Source organism: Rattus norvegicus, chromosome 19 (assembly GCF_021556685.1).
Source record: "Rattus norvegicus strain SHRSP/BbbUtx chromosome 19, alternate assembly SHRSP_T2T, whole genome shotgun sequence".
Classification (NCBI taxonomy): domain Eukaryota; kingdom Metazoa; phylum Chordata; class Mammalia; order Rodentia; family Muridae; genus Rattus; species Rattus norvegicus.
In genome coordinates this window covers 44,459,185-44,481,345 of record NC_141552.1, presented here as the reverse complement: position 1 = coordinate 44,481,345, position 22,161 = coordinate 44,459,185, and the positions used below count along the sequence as shown (strand labels likewise).

Here is a 22,161-nt window from a genome sequence, read left to right as displayed (position 1 = left end):
ATTTTTTAAAGCAATGATTTCATTACTATTTAAAGAAATCTACTAGTGTAGAACTAGCCAATTGACTACAGTTATTTTATTACCCTTTAACAGATAGCATGTGCTTTCATTTTTATTTTTATTAATTTTTAAAATGTCATCATTCCCAAAATAAAAAAGTATTTGCTCCAAAATCTTTTTGGGCAATAATAAATACTATGCACTACTTTGGATGTTTATAAAGGTCCTCCTTAGAAAGTGACCCTTGAAGTTGGTTAAAATCGAGATTAAGTTTTGTTAATTTGAATCCAAGCGACTAGAACTGCTATTGGAACTGGACTTTCAGCCCAGCACCTCCTGGTTCTTAGTGGGAACACACTTCTCATCCTCTTAGTTCTCTTTCTCCAGAGCATACATCTACCAAGGTTAATCTAGTTCTCCATTGTAACCACCTCCCATTGCCCGTTGGCTTTGTTATCGTTGGCAGAAAGTTCAAGTTTTCTCGTCACATATACAGAGATCTTCTGGATGTTAGTCTTTGCCCATGTTGGGTGTTCAGTTCTGACAAGCGTGCCCATGTACGCTGTGGCGCAGTCTAGGGTAGGGTGATTTCTGTTTGATCAGACGTTTGTGCCGCTTTGTTCTCGGTCCTTCTCCCAGCTGAGCTCCTAAGCACTACTTAATGTGTCCCTTTGCTTTTTCCAGAGGGACCTGTGAGTGGCCCTCTTCAAGTCCATCTTCCAGATGAGCCTGGCTACCTTCCCTTTGTGCTTTCCCCTTTGTGGTTCTTGTCATGTTATCACATTCATCAGCAAACCTTGCCATTGCTAAGTCACACTGCAGTCTTAGGAAGTGACTGCTGATGGGCTTTCGCTGGTGTGGTAGGTACTTCAGAGAGTGATTGCCCGTGTGTGTTAAGGGCGTGAAGGTCTCTAGGGTGCTGCTGTTGGGAGGTGCTGTGAATCTTACGTGGAGAACTGTGGGGATTCAGGGGGCGCTGGGCAGCCACACCTGCCAAGGAGGTGTTCAGTTTGCTCTGGTCTCCTGGCCCGTGCCATTCAGCATCTCAGCAGAGATCTAAAACCGTGCTCTGCCATATCACAGACAGAGCCTCTAATGCTGGGCCAAAGGGAACCTTTCTCCCTCTCTCCAAGTTTCTCCATAAGGTACTTTGCTATGGTGCTAGAAAGCTGATAACTTGCTTTTTGTGATTGTGGATTTAGAGACATTACCCCATATCTCTCAGGGAGGACTTAGGAATGAAATTGCTGGGATATGAGGAATGTGTTTTGAACTAATTAATAGCAGCCTTCAAACTTTTGCTCTGGACCAGGTTCCCAGAGGACAGTGTAGAGCCCAGTTGTTCCACATCCTTGCTAGCCCTTGGCTCTAGCGGGTTTTTAATTTAGTCATCCTGCTGTCCTGTTGTAACATGTCATCGTAGATTTCATTTCCTTTCCTCACTGGCTAATGATGATGGATCATTTTTATGAGCGTTTATTTGCCATCTGTATGTCTTCTTTGACTGTTCATATTTCTTGCCTATTTAAAAAAGAAACTGAAATGCTCGTTTCTTTATACTTGGGTGTGGGTCTTTATTTCGGATACAAATCACTTATCAGACGTTTACAAGTCATTCCTCCTAATGCATGTACACACATACACACACACACACACATACACATATACACACACAGACACACAGACACATATACACACACAGACACACACACAGACACAGACACATATACACAGACATACACACACAGACACACACACAGACACATATACACACACATACACACAGACACATATACACACACATACACATACATAGACACACACACATATACACACATACACACACATAGTATCTTCTCTTTTATTATTATTAGCAGTGACTTACAAGGCGAAATTCATTTTATTAGGCCCAACTTACTGTTTTTTGTCTTTCATATCTTAGCTTTTTTTTTGCTCAAATTCACATTTTACCTAAAGCCACACAGCTTTTCCTCCTATGTCGTCTCTCAGTGTTGGTTTTAACGTTTTCACTTAGGTTTGTGGTCCATTTGGAATCCATGCTTAGACGTGTTGCAGCTGGGATCTGTTGCTATGCTTATGATTGTAAAGGTTAAAATTATGGTTTTAAAAGATCCTTGGTTTGCTTGTTTATCTGTGCATATGAGTGTTTGCATGTACTCCTGCCAAAAGTGGGCATCAGTTCCTAGAAGAGATGGTTGTGACCCAGCATGTGGTTTCTGGGACTTGAAAAGGTAAAAATGTAAGCTTGAAAATTAGAGACCCAATTTAAATGCATACTTGGTAGTGTAGTAGTAATCCTACCACACCAGAGAGGGAAGCAAGAGAATGAGGGGTTCAAGGCCAAGCTGGGCTACACCAGACCTTGTCTCAGAGAAAAAAAGAAACAATTTAATGACGTTGTAAAAACTAGGTCAAATACAGATTTAAATGGTCTTAGAAGTACTTAAAAGTAGACAAATAAAGGCAGAAGAAAGAGAATGAAAGGAAAAGCCCCAAGGTGATAGCAAGGAACTAGGTAATTTGACTGGTCTGTCAGCACCGGGAAAAGTGAGTGCACCCCTTCTTTAAAGCCTCCTGTACGGCCCCTGTGGCTGAGCTGGGTGGACCTGCGATGCAGGCACTGCTGTGGCTTGTCATCTGGCCACAGGGGAAAATTAAGTGTGATCTAGAAAGTCGTAAGGTTTTGTGACTAACAGGAGGAGCTCTGGAAAATGGATGTATATTAACATTTATATTAATATAACAATGTATTTTATTAACACATAATTATAGACAAGATTTATTTATTTTTTCTTAAGATAGAGTTTCATGTAGCTCAGGATAGCCTTAAACTTCTAATCCTCTTACATACATATCCTATGTGCTGGAATTCAGGTGTGTGCATCCATGCCTAGTTTTATGAGGGAGTTTTGGGCCTAGGCAAGGACTCTGACATCTGGGCTACATTCCTTGCCCCCAAGAGATAGACTCTCTCTATACTAAAAGAAAGAATGTATAGCTATGAACATCAGCTTTTAATGCATTCATTCCATTTTCCTTTGCTTCCTTTTTTTTAGTTTTATTTTTTTTTTTTTCTCAGATGTTAACATCCCAACAGCAGTTTCCCTCCCCTTCTCTCCTCCCAGTCCCTTCCCCCTACACACCTCTCCACTCCTCCTTGGTTTCCCTCCAGAAGGGCAGGCCTCCTAGGGACATCAACCAAAGACAGCATATCAAGGTGCAGTAGGAATAGGCACCTACCCCCACACTAAGGCTGAACCGAGGCTGCCCAATGGGAGGGAAAGCAAGCAGGAGTCAGAGATGGCCCCTGATCCCACTGTTAGGAGTCCCCCAAGAACACGAAGTGACACAACCATAAGATGTGCAGAGGGCCCAGGTCAGACCCATGCAGGCTCCCTGACAGTTCTGTGAGCCCAGGTTACTTGATTCTGTGGGGTTTTGTGGCCCACAAGTTTATTTTCTTATGATACTGTCCTGCATCTCTTTGTGACATCTGTACTTCTGGGAACTGCTTAACCAAAGCCATGCAGATCCCTGCCCAGTGGCTGCTGTACGAATGGAGGGACAAAGTCATCGATCGGAGATAACATTTCTTGCTTATTGAGAAAAAGCTGTAGTTGCTACTTTCCCCTTTCCCTTTACTTTCCGGCTCTTTAGATGGGGGGAGGGGTGGTGGTGAGTAGAGACAGGAGCCTTCAGCTTTAGCTCCCAGGTATGCTACCTCAGGGATAAGTGAGTCCTGAGACATTTGATACCCATAGAATTGTAATCAACTTGAAGTCAATTGTAGACGTTGAAAATGGGATTTTTAGCTATAAGAAAAGACCCAAAGCTTCCACATGTGTACGCAAGCAAGTAAACTAACAGATACCTAGCAGTAGACATTGCCCAGCTTGACAGGGACGCTGCTCTCTCAGGAATAGCTCCTCCTCTTCTTCATCAATTCCCTGGGTATCTAAGAAGCCAGGTCAAGGATCCCGAAGAGTAACCTGGGAAGATGACCTTTAGCCCTGATAGGAATCTCCACCAAGCTACCCTCTCTGTCTCTGTCTGTCTGTCTCTCTCTCTCCTCCCTCCCTCTGTACCTCTCTTCTGTAATGACAATCTCAGGGGACACTGTCTTTGGTTGTCCTAGATGTCACCACCCTTTCTTGTCCTTCCTTGTCTGTATGGGAAGCAAGCCGAGGGGCACACATCTTAAGAGAGGTTTTCCTTCTCTACTAGAGTTACATTTGGCACCCCCCAAATCTCAGAGTTCGTTCTTAGCCTTGGTGATGGGATAATGTCATCCCCGGTGTAGCATAATTCCAGTTGCGGCCCTGTTTTTTCAAGTCTGTGTTAAAATCCTGAGGGCTTTACTGTTAGGGACACAGGTAGCACAGCCCTCAGATTTTCCATGTGGAAGCTTCATCTGTCAGGAGTGGACTGAGTCCTACCAGGTAGTGACATGTAAATCCCTTACTAATATGTTAATTAAGAGAGACAAACAACCGCCGATTTGTAAACACTGGGGAGCACACATCCCATCCTCATGCTTAATATCACATGGGAAGAAATTTGAATAAAAGTGTATCTGGCTTTAGAGAAAGCAAGATGGAGTGGTAATTCCCAAGTGTGGCCCTGTTGTGCTTTTGGGATGGGTCCGTCTGGCTCTGCAGTAAGGGTATGCCGCCCTTGGACGCAGACTGCCTGTCACTCTGCTGGGATCCTCTTTCTAGATGGAGCTCAGATAGGTGACCTTAGCAGCCATTTGCGCCTGGGTCCTCTGCTTCCACTGCAGATTGTTTTCCCCTTGATCGACTCCCTGTACCTAATGTCTCACTGACACTGAAACTCCTCTAATGTCCCCCAGCGATCTTGCATGTCTCTGCTATAATGGATTTGCCTCTCAATCCAAGAGGCAAAGAGACTTTGGGGTTGCTGAATTTCATCATCTGTAACTGTACTAACCAACATAGTAGCCACAAACCATAACCATTTAAAATTGAATAATGAACATTAACTGCTCAGGAGGTAGCTGACTTGGTAAATTGTCGCTGTGAAAGCATGAGGACTGGAGTTGGATCCCCAGAGCCCGTGTTTTAAATGTAGTAGTGTGCACTTGCAGCCAGCACTGAAGAGGGCAGAGCCGAGACACTGGGGCTTACCGAGAGCTACCCCAGCAAATCAGGGAGAGCCAGGCCACTGAGAGATCCTGTCTTAAGGAAACAAGGACGGCTCCTAAGAGACAGTTCCCAACTTCACCTCTGGCCTTTGCATGAACGCACGCGTGCACGCATACATGCTCACACCCTGTACACACAAAATAATGAAAATTAATTAAAGCTAAAAATGCTAAACATCCTACCAACCACATGTGGCTGTTGGCTACTGCCCTGGCCAGTACAGCTCAACATATTTCATCACTATAGAAAATTCTAGAGGAGGAAACTGGAGAGAGATGCTCATTAGATAAGCTATAAACTATTTTACAATTGTGTATTATTAATATGATTCCTTGTATTTGTTATTTTTAAGTTTGATTTATGAATGTATTTGTTTATGTGTATGAGTACACGTGTGTCCACTGCTTGTATTTTTATTGTATGTTTATTATAAGGTCTTGGGAAGATGGTTGAATGGATAATGTGCTTGCTGGGTAAGCACCCACATTAAGAGAACAAGTGAGTTATGATGGGGTATCCCTAAAGCCCCAACACTGGAAGTAGTAGAAATAGGAGGATCTTGGGGAACTCACTGGCCAGCCAGTTTAGCTCAAATGGTATGTAGATGCAGCTTTGAAGGAATGACAAGGAGTACATCATGCTCGGAGTGACATATTGGAAGAAATGGTCTGTCATCAGTGTGTGCACGGGCAGTAGTGTGTGCACCGGCATCAGTTTGTCTGTTGGTGCTTTAGGCAGTGAAAGATTGAGCCACGGGTATTCTGAGTCCACAGCACCACTGTTTAACACTGACCAGGGCTTTTAAGTTGTCTTGCTAAGAACCCAAGAACAGAAGAAAAGGCAAAATGTTCCTGTCAGTGACTCAGATACTGATGTAGATCCGCTTGCCTACTGTGTGCTATGCTATGGCTTCAGGCTGTGGGTTGCAACAACACATGGGATAAGGTACCCAAATGTCGGGGTTAGAGAAAATTGGTAACAGTAAAAGGTTTCTAAACATACAACAACCAAGGACTACTTCAAATATCAGCATAATGGGGCTGTTGTGATGGCCCAGTGGGTAAGAGCTCACTTGTTAAGCCAGCAACCTGAGTTTAACCCCTGGGACTCACTGTAAAAGGAAAGTTGTCTTCTGACCTCAAGTGTATACATGGGTATACGGACAGCCTCTCACACACACACTGCAGAGACACACAGTAATGAGTGACATAGACATGAGAAAGCAACCACTGTAGTAAGTTGATGTGGCTTTTGTTAGCATCAACTCGGGCATCCACACATGGCTTCATCTACCATGACTCTGAACACAGCACTCTCTGCACCTTATCTAAAGTTTTCTGTTCTTACAGGAACAGTAGTTTAATTACAGAAAATCAAATTTTACTGTTTCCTTCCCACCATTTCTCAATATCAAGAATCAAATTAGTATGTCTTTGAATTGTTATATTCAAATGTTTCATCTTGAACTTGTTTGTGTTGGTGACAGTTCATCTAATAAATCATTAAGTAATTTTTGATTTGGGATTGGACTATCCAGGCAGTAATTATACACATGATCCCAGCACTTGCCAGGCAGAGGCAGGAGGATCTCTGACTTCAAGGCCAGCCTGGTGAATTGCAGGACAGCCAAGGCTGCACAGAGAAACCCTGGCTCGAAAAACCAAAAAGGGGAAAAAAAAGAAAGAAAGAAAAGAAAGGGGAAAAAAAGAATTTCCAAAATGTTTATAAGCATATTCTGCCATCCTCCACTACATATTTATGCAAAGTGGCATTCTTAGTATTCAAGATGGTTGTCTAAATATAACCAACTCAGAAAATTATTGAAAATTTAGCATCAAATATTCAGATTTTATGTTAAACGGCATATCCATTTTGTTAGTACATAAACTTGATTTTCCTTCTATCAATAACTAGAAAGGCAGCTTAGGAAGTTCTGCTCTAGGCCCCGACAGAGTAGGACTCTTCCTACTGAGCTTCCCTTTTGTTTGTAAAAATAGAATTTATAACGGGGGTTAAACCTAGGTCCACCGATGTGCTAGGTAAGCACTGTACTCCTGTCTACACAACTGGTGATGTTGGTGGTGGTGGTGGAGGAGGAAGAGGAGGAGGAGGAGGAGGAGGAGGAGGAGGAGGAGGAGGAGGGGGAGGAGGAGGAGGAAGAGGAGGAGAAAGAAGAGGAGGAGGAGGAGGAAAAGAAAGAGGAAACATCATCATCTCACTATGTAGCCTAGTTTGGCCTCTAACGTTGATCCTCCTGCCTCATCCCTCTAAACACTGGGGTGGATGCACAGGCCCAGCTCAGTTCTGGGCTCGAGTCTAGTGAAATACAGGGATGCCCCTGAGATGCCTTTTCAGCAGTATTGGAGCCTCGGGCGAACACTTGTGTCGGTGTCTGCTGTTGCTTTAGAAATGGTCTCACCCCAGCCCTCTTACCCATCCCCCAGCAAAGCTCTGCAGTCCCTGGATATCTGGGTGTGGCACTTTCCTCAACTCTCTGCCTGTTTAAGACAGGTTTCCGGTTACTAGAGACTTTACGTGTGGCGAGAGCACACTGCAGCACCCTGGATGAGAGTCTTGTTCACTCCTGCTCTTCAGTTCGCATGCATGCTCCTCTCTTGGGGACTGTGTTAAAGCAAACTCCTGGGTTTGCTCTTCAGCATGGACCCCCTCCCATCCCCCCCAGAAGCGCAGACTCCGGTCTTCAAGCCTCACCGCCTTGCGTTCCCTCCTACAGATTTAGAGTTGTGCAGTTCCTCTGAAAGCACCTGAAACGTTTGATGTTAGACGGACGGTCCAGTAAGTGCCAGGTTCATGAACCTGGGAACAGTGATGGCATGATTATTTGGTTCGTGCTGGGTCGTGCTGTGCAGGGTCACTATGGCTGGTATCTATTAGCAAGCACTGTCGGATCTCAAAAAAAAATGTAAAATTATTTAGACAGACGGTGAGTTCCCCTCCCTTTGACTTTCTCCCTGGCCCAGCCACCAACTCTGTGCTGTCTCTCATTTCTTCAGTCTGGCCCGGAAGCTCATCCATGTATCTGGGAAGGCTGATGATGGAAGCCAGTGTCCTGTCCCCTCTGCCTCCCTAGCCCTGGGATTACAAACACAAGCTGCCACGTTGCCCTTTTGTGTGCTGGGGATCAAAACTTGGGCCTCATGTGTTCAGGGTGAACACTCTACCTACTGACCCTTTCTACAGTCTGTGATTTTCCCTATCTCGTTTTGTTTGAATTCATCATGTTAAACGTTGATGTTTTCAGTGGTAGATAAACAAGTAAATATTGAAACAAAATGGATAATTGTAACTTTATCCAATTTCAGGGAAGATAATTTTTAAAGTAAAGGTTAAAATACTATCATCGACAAAATTTCATCCTTCACTGGAATATGTGAATGAATCCCTGTGTTTGCTGAAATTAAATGATGACCAAATGCTCAGAAATGAATGATTGTCACTTAGATTGTCCTTTGCACACTTGTGAAAAGAGTATGAATGCTTTAGTGCTTAAGGACAGAGATCCTGTTATCTTTTGTGAGTTGCGAGCGTCCTCACGTTAATGCGAATTTGAGTTATGTATTGTCACTGAGAATGGAAGTCAGGCTCATTTTAAGTGTTAGATTTAAGCCTGAAGCAGACATTTACATCAGAATTATTAGCCCTAAAAATGAGAGATTTGTAGAGTGTGCGTGCATGCCCGGGGGGTATGTGTGTGTGCATGCGTGCGTGCATGCCTGTGTGCGTGAGTGTGTGTGAATTCATTCCCTGGACTCTTGCTTCCTGACAGTCTAGTAATTGCTGGGGATGGGAACTGTGCCGTTAACTGGCCACCATTTGAGTATTTGTGATAATTTATGGAGTTGATTATTCTGGCCTCAAGTGGAAGCTTAGGAGGAGGAATAGCACATGGTGAATCTGTGTCATGGTCCCTAGAGAAGCATTTCCGGAGGAGGCTCTGAGTTATGCGGGTCTCACCTCTTCTCCTCCCCCAGCCCTTTCTGTGGCTCCTCCTTCTCCTCATCATCATCCATTCAGATAATGTCTGCTCAGAAATCACAGGGCCCCTGGGAGCAGGGAAGAGAGCTCTGTTATAAGCACACTCGAAGCAAACCTTTCACCTTGCTGTCAAGGTGACAAATGCTTGTCCTTAAGGGAAGACCGGAGGTTAAATCACCAGTGCTTCTCTCGCTTCATCTCTCTCCACACCACCTCGCTCTCAGCCACATCTGTAGCCAACGGGTATCAGAAAGTTGGGCCACTCTTAACCTTTGTGGACTGAGTTCCAACATATGTTTTTGTAAGCTGAAAGCACGAACTGAATTATGTTTTGGTGCCTATATCATTAGGATTTGATTAAAGTCCTTATATCAGCACATTTTATGTCTCATTTCTTCAGAGGGAAGAGACTTAGGAAAGAAATGTTTACATTTTAAGAGGTAGTGTTGACAACTTTAGATCCAATTGTAATAGGATGAGCAGATGTCTTCTTTTTTTATATCGTTTTGTGTTAGTGGTGTACACCTTATCACATAGATGACCCCAAAACTTGTGTTAATCCAAGGATGGGAGTAGACGTGTGTGTGTGTGTGTGTGTGTGTGTGTGTGTGTGTGTGTGTGTGTGTGTGTGTATGTATGTATGTATGTATGTATGTATGTATGCATGCATCCATGTAAGAGTCTTATGTAGCCTGGATTGCGTTGGAACTTCATATATGACCAAAGGTCAATCTCCTTGAGCTTCTGACCCTCCTGTCTCTCCTCCAGAGTGCTTAGATGTGGGCATGTGCTGCCATGCCTAGTTTCCACAGTGCTGGGGACTCTCACGGGGGTTTGTGCCTGCCAGGCAATCACTCTACCAACTGGGCCACCTCCAGGCTCCTCTTTCTCTCTAGTCCCATTCTCAGTATAATAATGAAAGATTCACAGTATCATATTCTGTCTAAAGTCCTTCAATGGATTTCTTTTGAGATAAATGCCAGTGTCATATATTATAGCTTGCAAAGTGGTGTGTGGCCTGTTCCTTGTCCCCTCTCCACATTTACCCTAGGCCACCTTTTTACCTATGACCTCTGATCTGAAAGAGGACAGTTTCACCAGCTTGTTCATTTAACAGAGGATGGAGCTGTATGGAGTGAGGGAGTAGAACATTCTAGAGAGGGAGTAAACAACCAGCATTTTTAGTTTTATAGTTCAAAATATACATGTCACTTGGAGAAACAAACCATGCCTCACTGGGAAGTGCAGTCAGCGGTTTCTGTTGTGGTATAAATATCAGCATAGAGTGTGCTTATGTGAAGTACGTGGCTGTGGGGTCAGCGGGCGTCTGACCTTACAGGATTGCCATGTCACTGCTTGGAAAGTTGTTGGATGGTATAGGACTACGAGGAGAAATGAAGAAAGAAGGCTGCAGTTGTTCATAACCTGATAGTTGTGAGTTTCATGGAAGAACGCTTGAGTAGACACTAGCAGATGGTGAGAGAGCAAGCTACAGAAGTTCTGGGGAAATAGTGCTTTGGGGAGCAGCGAACAGGGTTGACCAGTTCCATGACAGCTGCTTTTCTTAGCGTTGTGACAAGATGGCTGATGGAAGAAACTGAAGTTAGGGAGTCACTGTTGCTCGAGACTTCAGAGAACTCAATATAGACCTTGCCCTGATGGTTTCAGGCCTGTGGTCTGCAGGCCCAGGCTGTCAGGAAGCAGAGGAAGGACAGGGCAAGATGCAGCTTCCCAGGACACACCAGCAGTCCCTGTCTTTGTCTCCACTCACCTCCCGCTTTCCACCAACAAACCCAGCCAGAATCGAAGGCCCGGGAAGAGCCAGGGCAGGGAGGGGAGAGAAGTGAAGAGGCCTCTCCGTGAGGCCTCTGCGTGTGCTCCCACCTTTCCCCTTAGCTGGTCTTCCGTCTCCTCATGGGCTTCCTTCCGTATACGTATCATTTTCCTGAGAGGTGGTTTTAAATTCTTGTCTAGACCAGGTTCTTCTGGAACGTTATTCTGCTCCCTCAGAAAGCAAGTTGAAATTTTAAACAGTTATCTGTGTGATCTTTAACATCTGCCCTCCACCACCATGACCCGAGTTCCCTCAGCTCAGGGCCAGAGTAGTTTACATCCCCACTGAATTCCTCAGGTGTCATCGGAAGAGGAAGCAACAACTGCCCCGTTTTCTGCAGAGCAGAGGAAATCTTTTAAACCTGTTTTTTAGTTGTTTAAACAAAATTTTAGCACAGATAAAAATATTTTGAAAGCATTATATTCTCTCAGTTTTCTGAAATGCCTTATGGTTAATCTTTGTAGCTGACTCCAGTTGCTCTCCATAAGTGGACAGCACCGTGCATTAACCTCACCTCAACTGCACACTGACGTGCTGCCCTCAGGGTGTGGGGAGTTTCAGGCCTCTGCTTTCATACTGAGTGACTCCTGCACTGTGGTGCTTTCTAACTGGGCTTTGGCGTCTTTCCTGTTCTGAGTTAATCATTCTTCCTCAGTCTCCTGCTAGCCAGGCCGGGCTGTTGCCTGCTTACACCTGGTGATACAGCGTGTAATGTGCCCAGCAGAGAAGCCCCCTCCCTGACTCCACAGACACAAACACCAACTTATTAGAGATGGTGTTAAAAAGGAATGTTTAGGGTGTGTGTGGGGGGACTTGCACACTTTGAATTTTCCTCTGTATTTACACCATGCTCCGTGTCTCTGTGCGGCTCACGAATTCACCATTTATACCATTTCACACCCAGTTAAAATGAGCTCAACATTGTGTCATGGATATTCATACTGCAAGTGGTTTGTGGTCGGTATTTTTAATATACTCGAGAAACAAGCCCAAAGCATTATACTATTGATTCAATTACAGAAAGAACCAGTAATTCTTTTTTTTTTTTTTTTTTTTTTTTGGTTCTTTTTTTTTCGGAGCTGGGGACCGAACCCAGGGCCTTGTGCTTCCTAGGTAAGCGCTCTACCACTGAGCTAAATCCCCAGCCCCAGAACCAGTAATTCTTAATGAAGTTTATTTAAGGATGTTTTATATATCTGTGGCATAGAGGCTTCAGAGAGCCTTCGAAGCATCTTCTTAGACAGGAAAGATATTTGCACTTTAATTCTTTCAGATTTCTGACGAAAGGATTTTATTTGATTTGTAAGATTTCTTTAACAACCTCTACTTCAGCGAGAGAGTAAATTACAGCTTAGTGGGAGCAGGAACCTCCTGTGAGGAAGCAGAAAGTGAGATCTGAGAAGAGGAAGCAGGAAAGGACACAGTGTGAGATCTGAACCTGCAGTCCTCTGTCCTATGGTTCAGGAACACACACTTTACGGATGTCATCAATACCCGGCAGGTCACAATATTATATGACAGGACCTAGAGGGGGTTAGTATATAATTTTATTATAAAGCATCTGTAGATTAAATGATGTGAAGCCCAGTTTTAAAGGTGATGAAGAGGTAAATTATATATGTGTTTAAGTGACTCATTTAAAATATTTGGAATGAAATGTATTTTAAAGGTATGGTTGGTTGGTGTCTGAGGGAATCAACTTATATAAAAGATATTGTCTTATGGCAATCCTTGACAGGTAGGGTCTTGTGTGCACATATAAAATAAAAATACACCCACAAGCAAGACAAGGCTGGCGATGAATATCTTTAATTCTAGCACTTAGGAGGCAGAAGCAGGCTATACAGAGAAACCGTGTATACAATACACACACAAACACACACACACACACACACACACACAGAAGAGAGAGAGAGACAGAGACAGAGAGACAGAGAGGGATGGATGGACAGACAGACAGACAAATACTACTTCAGTTTCCCTTCTAATCTAGCATGGTTGGCAGTTGAGCATTGTCTAAGAGGTAGTACTAAGTGTTCTCCGTGCCTGTCACTAAGGTTGGCATGGGGAGCAGAGCGGTGAGCAGCCAGATGGAGTTTGCATCATAGAAGGGAGTCAGACAACAGGTGAAATTGGTGTAGTACAGTGGGATTCTGAAGGAAGACGCTCGCTCGATGGTAGGCAGGCTCAAACGTGCTCAGTGTTAATTCTGCGTCTCCTCGGAGCCACTCCCCTCAGACAGCTGTGTGGGAAAGCGTCAGCCTCAGCTGCTCCACATACAGCTGTGGCGCAGGGTGGGTCCTGTGCGTGTGGACTGTGGACCGTGGCCGAGCGGGGTCCACTGCTGTGCGCTGATTTGCTTGGTAGCTTCACTCCAACCATATTGCACAGGCTAAGCTGAAAAACTCTCGTGTTAATACAAATAATTCAGTAATAATAAACGTAAGTGATAGCCGTGAATTTGTAAATCTGATTCATCTCTGCAGTTACTTCTTCTCTTCTGTTTGCTCTGAAGCAGTACTCATCACAGAAGAAGTAGACATATTGTTGTAAACATTAATGTCTCATATATTTATTTATATAGACTTAAAAGTACGATCATTTATAAATAATATGCTTGATAAGATAACGCAAAATGCCTTCCAGAGGCTCCCTGCTCCCTGTCCCTTCTAGGCCAGGTAATTGCGTTCTATAATGTGATCCTTTTGTTAGCTGGACAGAATGGAGATGAGAGGTGATTATGGAAGAGCAGCATCCTCCCAGCTGATGAAGCAGGTGTCAGAAATGCAGATGAAGTGGGCTGACTAAAGGCGACACAAATTCGAAGTGAAAATGCCCCTGGTCTGCCGCCGTGCTCTGCACACACGAAGTTCCGGGCAGCTGAATTATTCATCTCATTGTGTGAACTAGTTCAGGAGTTAGGGAAAGGGTACTGTTTATGTTTAAACCGCTTCTTTCCTTCTCCCTTTTATCTGCACTTACAAGTTATAGTCCACCAAGACAATGATGTATCTCTCCCTCTCCCCTTTTTTGTACACACACACACACACACACACAATCTAAATATAGCTAACAATGTAAATCAATCAAAATTATTCTCCATTTGTTTTTCTTGTTAATAACAGTCATGAAAGATAAGCAAACTAGAAAATAGTGCTGAGTCCCTGTGTGCTCTGCCCTGGCGCTCAAGTGCATTTATGCTAATTGTTTTAGATTGGGTTTAGAGAATTTCTTTAAAAATGAACTGTTTCTTCTCCCTTATCCATCCACAAGTTCTGTTATAAAAGCAGTATGGCACTTTCCAGCAGAAGTGGCTTTCTGAGGGAGACACCGCTGTCCTAGAATCATGTCTCTACTGGTTTTGCATTTTGTTGCTTTGGTCTCTGGGCTAGTCTGGGTACCAGGTACCAAGTAGACGCACAGAGGATGGTCCAGGAAAGCATCTGCTATTGGAGGATTCAGCCTTTTCACCACCAGAGAGGTTGGACACATTTGCACAAAGGAAACACAACCTTCATCTTATAGATAGAAAAGCTAGGAACAGCATAATACCTTTAAAATTTTTTATGTTGGGATTCAAAGGAATATTTGAAACCACTGAAGTCTTGACTCATTCTTTACAAACGGATCAAGAGTTTAAAGGGCAAAGGTCTTGGATGAGAGTCTGGTTTTCATCCTTGATAAACAGCACAGCTGTGGACAAGTTACTCAACGTCTCCTGGTCCAGATTCTCTCTGTGAACGAGGGTAGCAGTGCTGCCTGTCACTGGAGAGCGTGGCAAGATTCCACATGACCGTGTGTGGGCCTTGTAGGAGTTCTTAACCTTCCCCACGCTGCAGCCCTTTAGTACAGTTCCTCGTGCTGTGGTGAACCCCAGCCATAGTTATTTCCTTGCTACTTCATAACTGTAATGCTGCTACTGTTATGAATCTCAATGCAAATATCTGATATGCTACCCGTGGCAACCCACAGCCTGAGAACCAATGTTTATTGTTTTGCTCGCTTTCTTACTTGTTCATTTTTTGGAATGAGTCTTGATGTATGTATGGCTCTGGCGGTCCACGATGTGCTGTCGATCAGGTTGACTTTGCTGGAGTTACAGATGTGCACACCACAATGGCTACAGTATCTTGAGAGTACCCAAACATTACAGAATCTTGCGTATACATGACCGTTAAGATTTCCTTTCTCTGTGTGTTCTATTGTCTTAGTCAGGGTTTCTATTCCTGCACACACATCATGACCCAGAAGCCAGTTGGGGAGGAAAGGGTTTATTCCGCTCACACTTCCACATTGCTGTTCATCACCAAAGGAAGTCAGGACTGGAACTCAAGCAGGTCAGGAAGCAGGAGCTGATGCAGAGGTCATGGAGGGATGTTTCTTACTGGCTTGCTTCCCCTGGCTTGCTCAGCTTGCTCTCTTATAGAACCCAAGACTACCAGCCCAGGGATGGCACCACCCACAATGGGCTGCGTCCTCCCCCCTTGACCACTAGTTGAGAAAATGCCTTACAGCTGGGTCTCATGGAGGCATTTCCTCAACTGAGGCTCCTTTTCTGTGATAACTCCAGCTTGTGTCAAGTTGACACACAAAACCAGCCTGTGCATTGGAAATGGTTGAATCACCATTTAAAATACATGTTTTATCTATTGGTTTAAAATTTGAATTGCAAAAATTCAAAGGGTCTATCTGAAAACTCATTTGTTTCCAATCCTTTAGTTCAGAGCTTTTGTTTTTTTGCTAATAATAATCAGACTCTTGAAGAGTTTATGAAGGTGGCTCTCTTTCCGTCTCTGGCTGTCACCATGTCCATGCGTCTGCAATGGATGGCCAGTCATTCAGAATTGCACCAGGTTCTGGATCAAGATAAATAAAGACACACAGCACTGAGCCCGATAATCTGGAGGCCCCCAGCTCCTTCTGCTTCTTGCTAATTCACTGCAAGACCATGGGGGTGGACCCCATGGCTGATAGCAAAGGGGGCTTGGTGGCCATGAAACCTGCCACTTCTTGTGTGAGGACCACCATCAACAAGAATGCCCAGGCTACCCTCAGCAGCATCAGGTACGTGATCCGAACGGACGAGTTCTTCCCTGATCTGCGTAGGGTAGCCATCTGCAGGGCCAGTGCTGTCCTGCAAAGCCGGAAACCTGCGGTGGTGTGAACAGGAACCGAATCCACCTCACCAAAAACTCCTTAGCCCCATACCCCAGAAGCAATAAAGCATCCACTGACTTTTTCACACACACACACACACACACACACACACACACACACACACACACACGGGATCTTTGAAGGTTCTAGGAATTAACACACGTATGGAGTAACACTCAGTGTTGCCATGACATCCTGAGCTTTCTAGGGGGCTTTATGTTCCGAGATAAAGAGTCCAATAGAAATCAATATTACCTTATGGGTGTCTGTCTGTAAGGCACAAAGTGGTGATGATCTTAGTAGACCAAAGCACTGTGTATAATGCTTCTGGAAATTAAGAAAACCCCGAGGACTTAAGATATTCCATATACTAGTGTGCACCCATCTACTTTTGGGTGGGAGCCTTTCTTCTCCCCTAAGTTGACAGGAAGTAGATAGTTGATGCTCTTGATGTCATGTTGAGTCCCTGGCTGTTTTCATCTTTCTACTCTGCTGTAGTTGGCTGTTGGCTTCTTGTTGACCCCATGTGACTGCTGCAGCTTTAAGCAGTGTATCCTTATTCATGACAGGGGACAGGGATCGGGTGGTAAGTCTTTGCTGGTAAGCTGTCTGGTAAGCTCTCTTCATGCGTCAAATAGGATTGATTTCTTAGGAGTTGAATCTCAGGATCATGGTGGCCGTAGGAAAGGGAAAGGGGAAGTTGGGTGTCTGCCACCTTGATGATGGTGGTGGGTATCACAGGTGATGAAATATGCCCAAACCCATCACGTTTTATACTTTAAATATGGGAAGTTCTTTGAGTATCAACTTTACATCCATATATTTTGTTTCTGAGTAGTGAAGCTATAATGGAAAGAGGTTCAGAACTAAAACGTCATCCTAATCCTCTGGTTCACTGATAGCTTTGTGCCTGCATGCCCCAGGTTTTCCTGATCTTATTGGCAGGGAAAATGGGAGGTGGGAAGGGAACATCATCCAAGAGACCAGGTAACATAGCATACACACGAAGGGCAGTCCTAGGAACTGGGCATCAGTCAGATGTGTGCCGTCCGTAGGTCAGGTTCTCTGGAAGTTCACTTGGTCTTCAGGGCACTCAACAGGACACCTATTGTGTGCTATCTATGGCGGACAGGGGATAACGGGTTCCAAGTGCCCATTGCCCGTTCCCCTGGATCAGAATATAGAACTTCAGTTTTCATAGACACAGTAAGCAGATATAAGTCCTACGGTAGCAATGGGAAATTAGTCCATGTATTAGTATTACTAGTAGTCTGTAAGACAAATTTTTTTTAAAAGAATTATTTATTTATTTTATATGGGTACACTGTCGCTGTCTTCAGACACACCAGAAGAGGGCATCGGATCCCATTACAGATGGTTGTGAGCCACCATGTGGTTGCTGGGAATTGAACTCAGGACCTCTGGAAGAGCAGTCAGTGCTCTTAGCCACTGAGCCATCTTTCTAGCCTGACAATTTTTTTTAAAGCAAAAGAAAATCCAAAGTTGCCATAGAGCTCTTTAGCTTAGATGCTTGAAATCCCAGTACATTCTGAAATTGTTATTCCGAATTTATTCTGTAATTATATATAGGTGATTTAGTTACTTTTTTATTGATAGGGAGTGGCGCTCCAGCTTCTTTTAGTTTTCAAAGATTAAAGATGAGGCATTATTGATGCTAACTGCCCCATACTCTAAGCGGTCTTTCCGATCTTCTGAACAGTTTAGGGACACCACAGTCCCCTGTGCACCATGATGTGATTGTCTGTTTTCCCAGGAGCCCCTTTCCTGTAGAAGCACCTCGCAGTGTGCAGTACACATCACGGAGAGCTTTAGGAAAAGTCATACTTCTCTTCCCCAAATGTATTTGTTCTGAAATCTGCAAATTTAGGTATCTTCTTGGAGAACGTAGAATATATGAACACAGTTCTGCATTGTTTCAGAAGTGACGTTGGCAGGGAGCCATGGTCCTTCTGGATTGCGTAGAATAAGAGCAAATCAGTAAAGATAATGAGCTGATCATTCACTAATCCTTCCATAGCTTGAATATACAAGATATTTGAGCTATTGCCTAGACTTAAAATCACAACAAAAGGCATATGATATACAGATAAAGATGCAGACAGATAAAAACTTTTTTCAAACCATCCTCAGTCCATTGTCTTTAAGTCGCTTCTGGCCTGAGATGTGTGCATTTGAATAATTTCCCCACCGAGGATGAAACAGTGCTTTCCACATTGGTTTCCTGTCTGTAACTCTCTCAGATCTCATTCCCATCCTTGCTCTGACTCTTAGTTATGGTAGCCCTCAAAAAGCCAGTACCCTCAGGAAATGTCATTATTTGGTTGCTAGTTCATTGAGAGAGGTGGAAGTGACATCAGAGGACACAGAAAGGTTAGGACTCTGCGGTCTAGAGAATGGAAAGCTCTAGGTGTGGACATGTGCTGTGTTTCTAATCCCAGCCCTAGGAGGCAGAGGCAGGAATTTGAAGCTATCCTGGGCTACATTGTAAAACTCTGTCTCAAAGAAAGACCAGGGAGGGAGGAGGGAAAGGAGAAAAGTCTTTCAGATCATGAAGCATAATGTAAGTAAGGTGAATGCAGATCCAGACGATGGATCTAGAAAGAGGAAATGGGGGTCTGAAAATCCGGAGACGTTAGAAGGAAAATGTCTTCACAGAAACAGTAGTCACGCAAGCGTGCGTACTGCCGAGGCTAGAGGCAGCTCTGGGCATGTGCTCCTTAGTGACTGCTGTTGTGCTGGCCGTACACTTCCTTGCTTTCCCCATTTCTGTGGGGCGCTGTGTAGTACCAGACATTTTCACAGGTTAGATGAGAAGGACACCACCCAAAGGACAAGCCCAGGGCTGTCGTCAGTGAACCATGCAAACTGCCAATAACCTGAACCGAGTCAGAGCGGCCACACTTCCCGTCACTCTGGAAAGTGATACCTCGGTCAGGGCACCCTCTGTGTACCAGACGACTCTAGACCTCAACATCATGCAATAAAGAAGAAATAGATGAGTGAAGGTGATTGTTTATTTTCGATACATAGACAAGCCTTAAAAGTAAGTAAATTCCTATTCCTGTAGAAAATGAGGAAAAGGAGTCTTAAGTTGATTACTCACAGGGAAAACCATGGGCACATAGCAGACCCATAACAAATACGTACTGCACTAAATGGCCGAGCTTCTTCCTATCTAGGAGATGCCGAAGCTTAGATTCACAAGACCCATAGGCAATGAATAGGCATGGAAATATCGGACACATAGTCCTTAGTTATGAGTCCACCGTAGAACGTCCTTGCAGGCCCAGGTTTCGAGCATTGGGTTTCTAAACAGATGTTGGCGTTGCTTGCAGACTTTTAGGGCATTGCGTCTAGGGGAGGCATTTGAAGGTTCTAAGCACCCCAGTTTGGGTCTATGTCACTGTTTCCTTCACATGAGGAAGAAGCAAACCCTGATACTTAGGATGGAGTTGTCCAGGTAGCCGCATTTTCCCTGCATGATGGACATGAAGCCATGAGCCAGTATAGACAGGCCTAAAAATAATTAATATAGCAAATTGGTACGAAGATAGGGTCATTGCTGTGATGAACCGAGAGATTAGGACTGTAGGCTTTGCAACTATCTTACAGACAGATTATGGAAAAATTTGGTGCTACAAGCCAGAGTAGACTTATAATAGTGTAAGCCGAGAATCACAGACGTTTGGTGAGATTTCAGAAGACCACTATGCCAACAGTGATGCAGGCTGTGAAGGCCTGCTCACGAGGCCCCAGACAGGAATGAGTCCACTACTGGGGAAAGCCAATGCATTGGATGGGATAATTTCAAAATAACATGGCACTCAGGTTGTAGCCCAACTGTTTCAGGTGCTTTCAAACAGATTTATAGTGAAAACGCAGAGAACCAAGTAGAGTGGAAATTATAGGAAACACAGCTTGAACAGGCAATGTGGCAATGACTCTTCTTAAAGAAGAGATTCTTTATTAAGAGAAATACTGAACTCCACATTTGGGCAATAGGAAAAAGTGGCTTAAAGGTAAGACATTTCCCATCAGTGACTTCAGGGTATAGGCTGCAAGCTCACGTGAAAGACTGTTTGGAAATTAGAGTGCCTTTGAGGTGGAGAGGTGGGGGAAAGGTTGCCACCTAGGAAAGTATTTTCCCCTGGGGCAGAGGCAGCTGCAGCTGCAGGCCAAGGACAGCTGCTCAAGAAGTAGCTTTGTTGCTGTGGTATATGTGAACATGTTGCCGGTTGTATCTCAAGCTAGTTAGAGCTTGCTGTTGTGAACGTGCTGCTGGACTTCCGCAGAACATAAAAGTTGTGGTACCCTACAGGATGGAACAGAAGTTCCAAAGACAACCAGGAAGGACAGGCCGTGTGTGGCAGGGTCAGGTCCCTTTCCTGGAGCTCCTGAGCTACCGTGTGAAGTGTGAAGGGGGGTGTCTAAGTTGCCCTGGAGGTCCCAGGATGTTGGAGGTCCCAGGAATGTGGAATGGGACATCTGCAGGCACCAAGGGGAGAAGGGCAGCATATGCTACGGACATCAGGTCCACAGGGGTGGGGCTTCCCATGAGTGCTGGTTAATGCTTTCCCTGCTGGGTTTGGCCTGGCTCTTGTCTCCTTTCCATGTTATCTCCTTGCCTCTCCCTTCTGGGATGGGATATTTCCTCTATCTATGCCACTGTATATTGGCACCACATAAATTTTGTTTGTTTGTTTTACAGGCTTATGTAGCTGAGAGTTAGCCTTGAGTCTCAGAAGGGACTTAAAACTTTTTAACAATGTTGGGACTGTTAAAACATTGGAGACTTTTGAAGTTATGTGAGTGTATTTTGCATTATGAGTTGCCATGTGGCTTTGGGGGGCTAAAGATCAAATGTTGTGTCTGAATCTGGGATACCCTCCACCCCTCTCATGCATAGTTTCCAGCTAGTGGTTCTGTTTTGGAAGGTTACGGAACCTGTAAAATATGAATCCTACCCCCATGGGCCACCATGACAAGCTTTGGAAAGTTATGCCTTCCTCCCAGCCAGCTTTGTGCTTCCTGGTCCAAGCTTCATGAATAAAGCCTTCGTCATACAGCCCACCATTACAGTGACTGTGACTGTCTGAAACCATGGGCCAGAGAAACAAGGCCTCTTACCTCAGCAGCAAGACTGACCTGGGTGACGGGCCCGAGGGCAGGTGGGAGCAAATGCAGGGTGTGGCCGTCTGGTTTCTCCCTGTTGGAGAATGGAGCTACAAATACGAAAGGAGTGGAATGAAGAATAAGTCTGCGGTGTTGGACTGAATGAAGTTGGAGGGACAAGTGAGGGCTCATGTTTTCAAAATGTTGATAAGTTTGCACATACAAACACCTGTATCTAATTTCTTTCTTTCTTTCTTTCTTTCTTTCTTTCTTTCTTTCTTTCTTTCTTTCTTTCTTTCTTTCTTTCTTTCTTTCTTTCTTTTTTTCCGGAGCTGGGGACTGAACCCAGGGCCTTGCACTTCCTAGGCAAGCGCTCTACCACTGAGCTAAACCCCCAACCCCTGTATCTAATTTATTATATGTGTATATATAAATTACATATGATATATTGGATATTTAAATATATAGCTTACATTACCTATGGACGTTTACATATTTGATCTTAATCCATTGAAAGGGCTTAACATCAGCTTTATCCTAGAGAAGTGTGCCTGGCTTTCCAGGTGTTGGATACTAAATGCTATTCCACCACTGAAGTATCATGTCAGCCACTTACTCTTAAGTAGGTCCAAAGAATGTCCCTGTGCGCGTCAGTATGTGTGCGTGTGTACATGCTGGGTGTGTACATGCTGCTGGGTGTGCGTACGTGTCTTTGTCTTTCAAAGAGGTTCTGTAGCTTCTAATTGTTATTTCACTGAACAGAGCTGTGTAACTCTAGCTGTTCCTAGGTCTTATAAAAGCAGGGCATGGTGTGTTCACCTTAAATCCCAGCTCTTGGGAGGCAGTGGTAGGCAG

General features: G+C 44.3%; 1 protein-coding gene and 1 pseudogene across 3 annotated transcripts in view; both read left to right on the top strand.

Annotated features, from left to right (window-relative positions):
• Nucleotides 1-22,161, top strand: part of Slc10a7 (solute carrier family 10, member 7) — a 224,073-nt gene that overhangs the window by 74,901 nt on the left and 127,011 nt on the right.
• On the top strand, nucleotides 15,695-16,269 carry LOC147999422 (large ribosomal subunit protein eL28 pseudogene; annotated as a pseudogene).